This window comes from Cryptomeria japonica, chromosome 7 (assembly GCF_030272615.1).
Source record: "Cryptomeria japonica chromosome 7, Sugi_1.0, whole genome shotgun sequence".
Taxonomy (NCBI): Eukaryota; Viridiplantae; Streptophyta; class Pinopsida; order Cupressales; family Cupressaceae; genus Cryptomeria; species Cryptomeria japonica.
Genome location: NC_081411.1, coordinates 829,501,765 through 829,508,208, shown reverse-complemented (window position 1 = coordinate 829,508,208; position 6,444 = coordinate 829,501,765).

Here is a 6,444-nt window from a genome sequence, read left to right as displayed (position 1 = left end):
TGCAATACATTTTTTTCCTTCCCTAGACAAACAAACGCACCAAAACATTTTGAACTTGTCTTCATACAATGACCTTATGTTTCATCATCATTACCACTCAACATCTGATCATAAACCAACATAACCAATTCAACAACCTTAATCAGTTAGGGTTTAACAAAAACAACTAGTAGGGTTTACCGGTTACATAACATAGAAAGGGTTTAACCATTTACTCTGATTGCTGGTTCAACTCACAAACTTACATACCGGTTTACAATAACTTTTACAAAGCTCTTCCTACCGGTTACAAGACAATATCAACAATAACAACAATAGCAACAATATCATTAATATTATTACCATTCAATTGACATCAATGACAACATAAAATATCATTTATACAATCTTCATGCAAATTCCAACATAGTTTTGGTCATATAATGACCAATACATGTAGATATATTCTACATTTTTATTGTATATCGATTTGGACATGGCATACGCCACATTTTTGTAATACTTGTATTGACTTGGCAGACATGCCTTTTTTTGATATATATAAATGTTGATATTCGATCCAATAAATGTGTACTGAGTTCATTATTTTGTATTCATTGTATTTTGTGCTTGTCCTTTTATAAATTTAATTGATCATTTGCCTATGTAATCAACAATATGAATATAAACAACAAAAATCTATGATATAAAACATTGCAATCGTGGAATATGATTTGATAAAATTTCTAAAATATTGAATTAACCTTACAATACTCCTTGTATTCAATTCATTAATGTGTATTTGTTGTATTTGGTGGCTTCTCTTTTATAAATTTAAATGAATATTTGCCTATGTAATCAACAATATGAATATAAACAACAAAAATCGACAATATGTGTGTGGTGTGAGAGCACCCTCACGCTCGCAATGGTCAAATTTTGGTTGTCATGTGCACAAACCAATGTCACGAGTGCATCTGAGTGGGCAGGTTTACACTAGGCATGCTCCTCTTGTGCATCCCAAAGCGTTGAAACATCAAGAGTCATACCCTACTGACGCGATCTCTCAAGTGCCCTGAGTCCAAAAAATTGTCAAAATTTGACGGACTATTTATTCTAACCCAGGACACATATGATTGATATGTTTGAGCTTGTGGGGTTGCATGAGGCTCCTCTACAATGACCTATCTCAATTTTTGATGACTCAGAACCATTTTCAATTGGTAGCATTTTTTTCGCCTACTACAAAAACTGTCAGTTGCATGCAATGCAAAGTTGTAAGATAGGCTAGAATTGGTTTTGTTCATCATGTGCACAAACAAACATCATGAGCATGTCCATGTGGGTAGGTTTACACTAGGCATTCTCCTCTCATGCATCCCAAAGCATCGGAACATTGAGAGTCACACCCTATCGGCAGGATCTCTCAAGTGCCCTGAGTCAAAAAAACTTGTCAAACTTTGATAGACCGTTTCTTCCAATCCATGACATATATGATCAATCTGTTTGAACTTGTCAGGTCACATAAGGCTCCTCTACAATTTCCTATCTCAGTTTTTGATGATTCATATCCATTTTCAACTGGTAGCATTTTTTGCCTGCTGCAAAAACTGTCAATTGCAAGCAATGCAAAGTTGTAGGATAGGCTAGAATTGATTCGGTTCATCATGTGCGCAAACCAACGTCACAAGAATGTTTGGGTGGGTAGGTTTATGCTAGGAATTCTCCTCTCATGCATCCCAAAGTGCCAGAATGTCGAGAGTCATACCCTATCGGTGCGATCTCTCAAGTGCCTTGAGTCCAAAAACTTGTCAAATTTTGATGAATTGTTTCTTCCAATCTAGGACACATATGATCAATTTGTTTGAACCTATGGGGTCATTTGACGATCCTCTACAATGGACTATCTCGGTTTTTGACAACTTGGAGCCATTTTCAATTGGTAGCATTTTTTTGCCTACTACAAAAATCGTCAGTTGTAGGATAGGCTAGAATTGATTCGGTTCATCGTGTGCACAAACTAACATCACGAGTGCATCTGAGTGGGCAGGTTTATGCTAGGGATTCTCCTCTCATATATCCCAAAGCATCGGAATGTCGAGAGTCATACCCCACCGATGTGATGTACAAGTTACTTGACAACTTTTTTGACAATAATGACAATTTTTGCTCAAATTGTATCTAGGCTCAATCTATGACCCCTATGACCTGATAATGACTCAAATAATTTTCCATGATTATAGAAGAATCAAGAATGCTCATGATTGACCTTATCACATCACATAAACTTAAAACATAGTCACAAAACATTGTTACATACTATTAAAAAGTTTGCCTCTAAATATGGTCAAATCAGCTCTTGGCTATTTGAATATACAAAAAACTGACTTACAAATCATCTCATGGGATTTTATACAGAAATTTTCATTACAATATGTGCAATTTAGCTCATCGCCATTTTAATATACAAAATTTGGCATCTACATATGTACAAATCAGGTCATTGCCATTTAAATATACAAAATTATGCCCCTAAACATGTAAAAATCAACTCATGGGCATTTATATATACAAAAAACAAATATAGAAAAATTCCTCGATGATATATACAAAATTCTCAAAATCATTCTACTCTGAACTGTAGAATCAATCAAGTGAGCCTTCACGATCAGCTCTAACCCATATTGTGTCAAGTATTGCCTCGTGGTCAGATTCACGAACTTTCCATAAAATCTTGTTATGAGGTCTACCATCATACTTCATCAAATGAATATTTGTTGCAACAACAAGGTTAGAGAAATGAAGAATATGTCTGTGTGTTTCAAAGTCCTCAAACAACCAAACATCAAAATTCTTGATAGGGTATCTCCTAAGCCATGTTCCTGTCATGACAACATACCCTATTGGGTACTCAATACCCTCTTCGACAATGATTGTGGTTGTCAATTTTCTTTTTTGCTCAACATAATGACACAAATAGCAATTTGTTCCTTCTTCATTGTTCTCTTCTGCAACAACTACATACACATGACCTGCATTTTATAAAGTGTTAATTAATACCAAAAATAAAGTATGATGTACATCAAAATGAACCAAAAAGAATACTTGCATAAAAATTAACTCAAAAAATCCCCTAAATCCACTAGGTTGGATACATGGTCAAAATCCGTTGATGTTTCCATCTAGCTCAATTGTAGTGCTTTGGGAATTTGATATGTATCAATAGGAACCAATGGTCTACAAGACCATTTGTCAACCCACTCTTGTGATTCACATTCTTCCCACAAGCAATACATGCATGAAGAGCAAAAATATACCATCTGCCTCATATAAATTACTAGTGAACTTGAATATGAACTCATAAATGAGTGCATGTCACTCAATCCTGCAAGTGTATAATAATCTAGATAGTTTTCAATGTTAGATTCAGTGATCTACCAAAAATATCTATGAACCATTGACGTACCTAGATTACCTAGACCCATCGTAGACTTACACCATCACACAATTGTTTGTGCATCTATCAATTCAGCACCACCCTCATACTTCAATTCTTCTCTAGCTAGGGCTCTTCACTTTATTCATGCGGAACCACCTTTTCTTAAGACTACCTATAGGAGCAGACATTAACGATAAAGTTGAATTTTATCCGCTCTATTATTACACATGCTCCTGCACCATCATGCTCTCCCTTACCATGTTCAGCCTTAGTAAAATTCCAAAATTGTTGTACATCGCTTGTCATATGCATCCTTGTCAACCAATAAAATATCATTGCATTCTTGAATTGTGCGGTGCAATTATCTGGCCATATTAAGTGTTTGTTGTATCGTATGTTTCTTTCCCTTAAACTATCATAGAAAAATTTAAAGCATCCTTGTACAAACTCTGATGAATGAGTACGATCATCACTTATGTAGAAGTGATACTCTCTTACAACCTTTCTATCTTCCTCTATGCTATCATCTGCATGCATGAATGCTATGTGTACAAAAATAGAAACTTGTGTAGAATGATAATACATAGATTGCACTTCATTTTGAGGTTATAGTGTATAATTTTCAGAAAAATCAATGATAGATACAATGGTGCCAAAAGGAAATATGTCCTTACATAACTTGAATTGCTCATCTAACCATCGAGCTCTATATGTATGCATTATGTACTCATAAACTAGTCTCTTGAAACATTTTCATAAATTCAGCCACACATATATCATTTTTCACTAGCTCACATCTCTTCAAATCTTTTCCATCTTTAACTCCATATGTGACTGTCTTGTATTTTCCAAAAGAAACTAGTTTCCTACCAATTTCATGTGTTCTCTCCAAATGTACACATCTTGTTAAATGTTGCAAACCACCACATATAGGACAAAAACCTTCCAAACAAGATATCTTATAATAAATGCAACCATCATGTCTATTACATAGAACACTTGAAATAAATTCTCTTACGGACTTAGGAGGTGCTTGTATATTTCATTCCTGCAAAACATCATTAGTGTGCAAAGTAGAACAAATATGAGGAAAAATATCATAGTGCATGGAAAATTCAATATCCATCCTACAACAACACATGGTGCGTACATGATTAATCTTAATATAAAAAGGTTTTTCCATTTCAAAAAATCTTTGAGAAATTCTTATTTGAGGAAACTTTTGAAGGAATATTTCATAAAATTTAGTTTGAGTCATATCCAAATAGTGTTTTGCATGTGGCTCATGATTTGTAGACCCGATTCACCTTCTAACAACATCTCTTTGGTTGGGCAAAACTCTTGTGTTGTCATGCCAAAAAATTTCAATTAATGTTCTTAGTGCATCAACAACAACCTTATCTTTGCATGGTAGTCTACCCGAGAATACCCAAAGAGAATTATTGTTAGGTTCCTCTATTTTTTCTCGCCTCTTTAATGCTTTACTTATTGTTTTTCTACTAACATTTAATGACTTACTTGTTTTTCTTATCAAATGATCTTTTTTTATTTTTTTCTCATTATGGTTGATGTAATGACATGTCAAGTAGCATTAGAATCTTTAGTACATAATTTTGAACCAATAGCTTGAGAGAGAGAGAGAGTAGGGGAGGGAGAGAAAGAGAGAGGGAGAGAGAGATAGATAGATAGATAGAGGGGGAGAGGTGGGAGAGTAGGGGGGAGGGAGAGAGGAGGAGGGGGGAGGGAGAGAGGGGGGAAGGGAGGGAGGGAGGGAGAGAAGGGGTATGGAGGAAGAGAGAAGGGGAGAGGGAGGTAGAGGGAGTGAGAGAGAGAGGGAAGAGAGGAAGACAAAGAGATAGAGAGAGAAACAGAGAGAGAGACAGAGACAAAGAGAGATAGAGGAGGGGTGAGGGAGAGAGGAGGGGGAGGGAGGGAGGAAGAGAAGAAGGGGTATGGAGGAAGGGAGAAGGGGAGAGGGAGAGAGAGGAGGAGAAAGAGAGAGAGAAATGGAGAGAGAGAGAGGGGGGAGAGAAGGAGGAGGGAGAGATAAGGAGGGGTGGAGGGAGGGAAGGAGGGAGAGAAGAAGGGGTATGTGTTGGTATTTTGGATATGTTGATATGGTTTTGTCATTGATGTCAACACCTTTCATCACTTGTTAACACTTATTAGCACTTGGAGACTTTTTTTATGTTCACCAGAAAGACAGAGACTTATGCAAGCCACTGGTATTGGTTCACTGGCACTTGGAATGACTTGGAAACTACTTGGTTATGTCGAAGACATTATTCAAACACTTGTTTTTGGCGATTTGGTTAAATGGTTATTCGGGTTTGCATATTTGTTGTTACCGGCAAATAGGTCTAGGATAAGCATCGGTAGACTTATCTATTCCAGATCTGTATGACATGTTATGGAGATGATTTATTATTATTGTAAATGCATTGAGCCGACATCATGCATCGGATATTGATTTGTTTGTAATTGATTTTATTCTAATATCTTTTAGTGAGTTGACCTATTCAATTGGTATTAGGTTATGGTATATATGTAAGATCTTATTTGTAAGATTGAATATGGAGATGGAATTGTGAATGCAAAAAGGATTGCAATAAGGTATATGCAGAAATAAGCAGAGATATACATGCAGACATCATTTGAAGGTTGAAGGAGGATTTTGTGAAGGCAATCAAAACTAAAATGGTACTGAATCCAGCATATGAAGATGCTATTGTATGCAATACATTATCATTGGATTTAACCATCCAATTCTAGTCAATGTGACTCTCATTTGTGATTGAGTAGTGAGCTCTAGGCAGCTGGCCTTTCTGCATGTACAGAATCCATATTGTAAACACATACTATTTGCAATAGTATCATTTGATTGCGGGTAAGGCTTCCCACCGTGGTTTTTCCCCTTACAGGGTTTCCACGTACAAATATAGGTGTTATGTGTTGTGAATGTTATTGTCTTTCTGTTTCATGCATTAATCTTTATTGGTATTACAATTAAATATTAAAACTGTCTA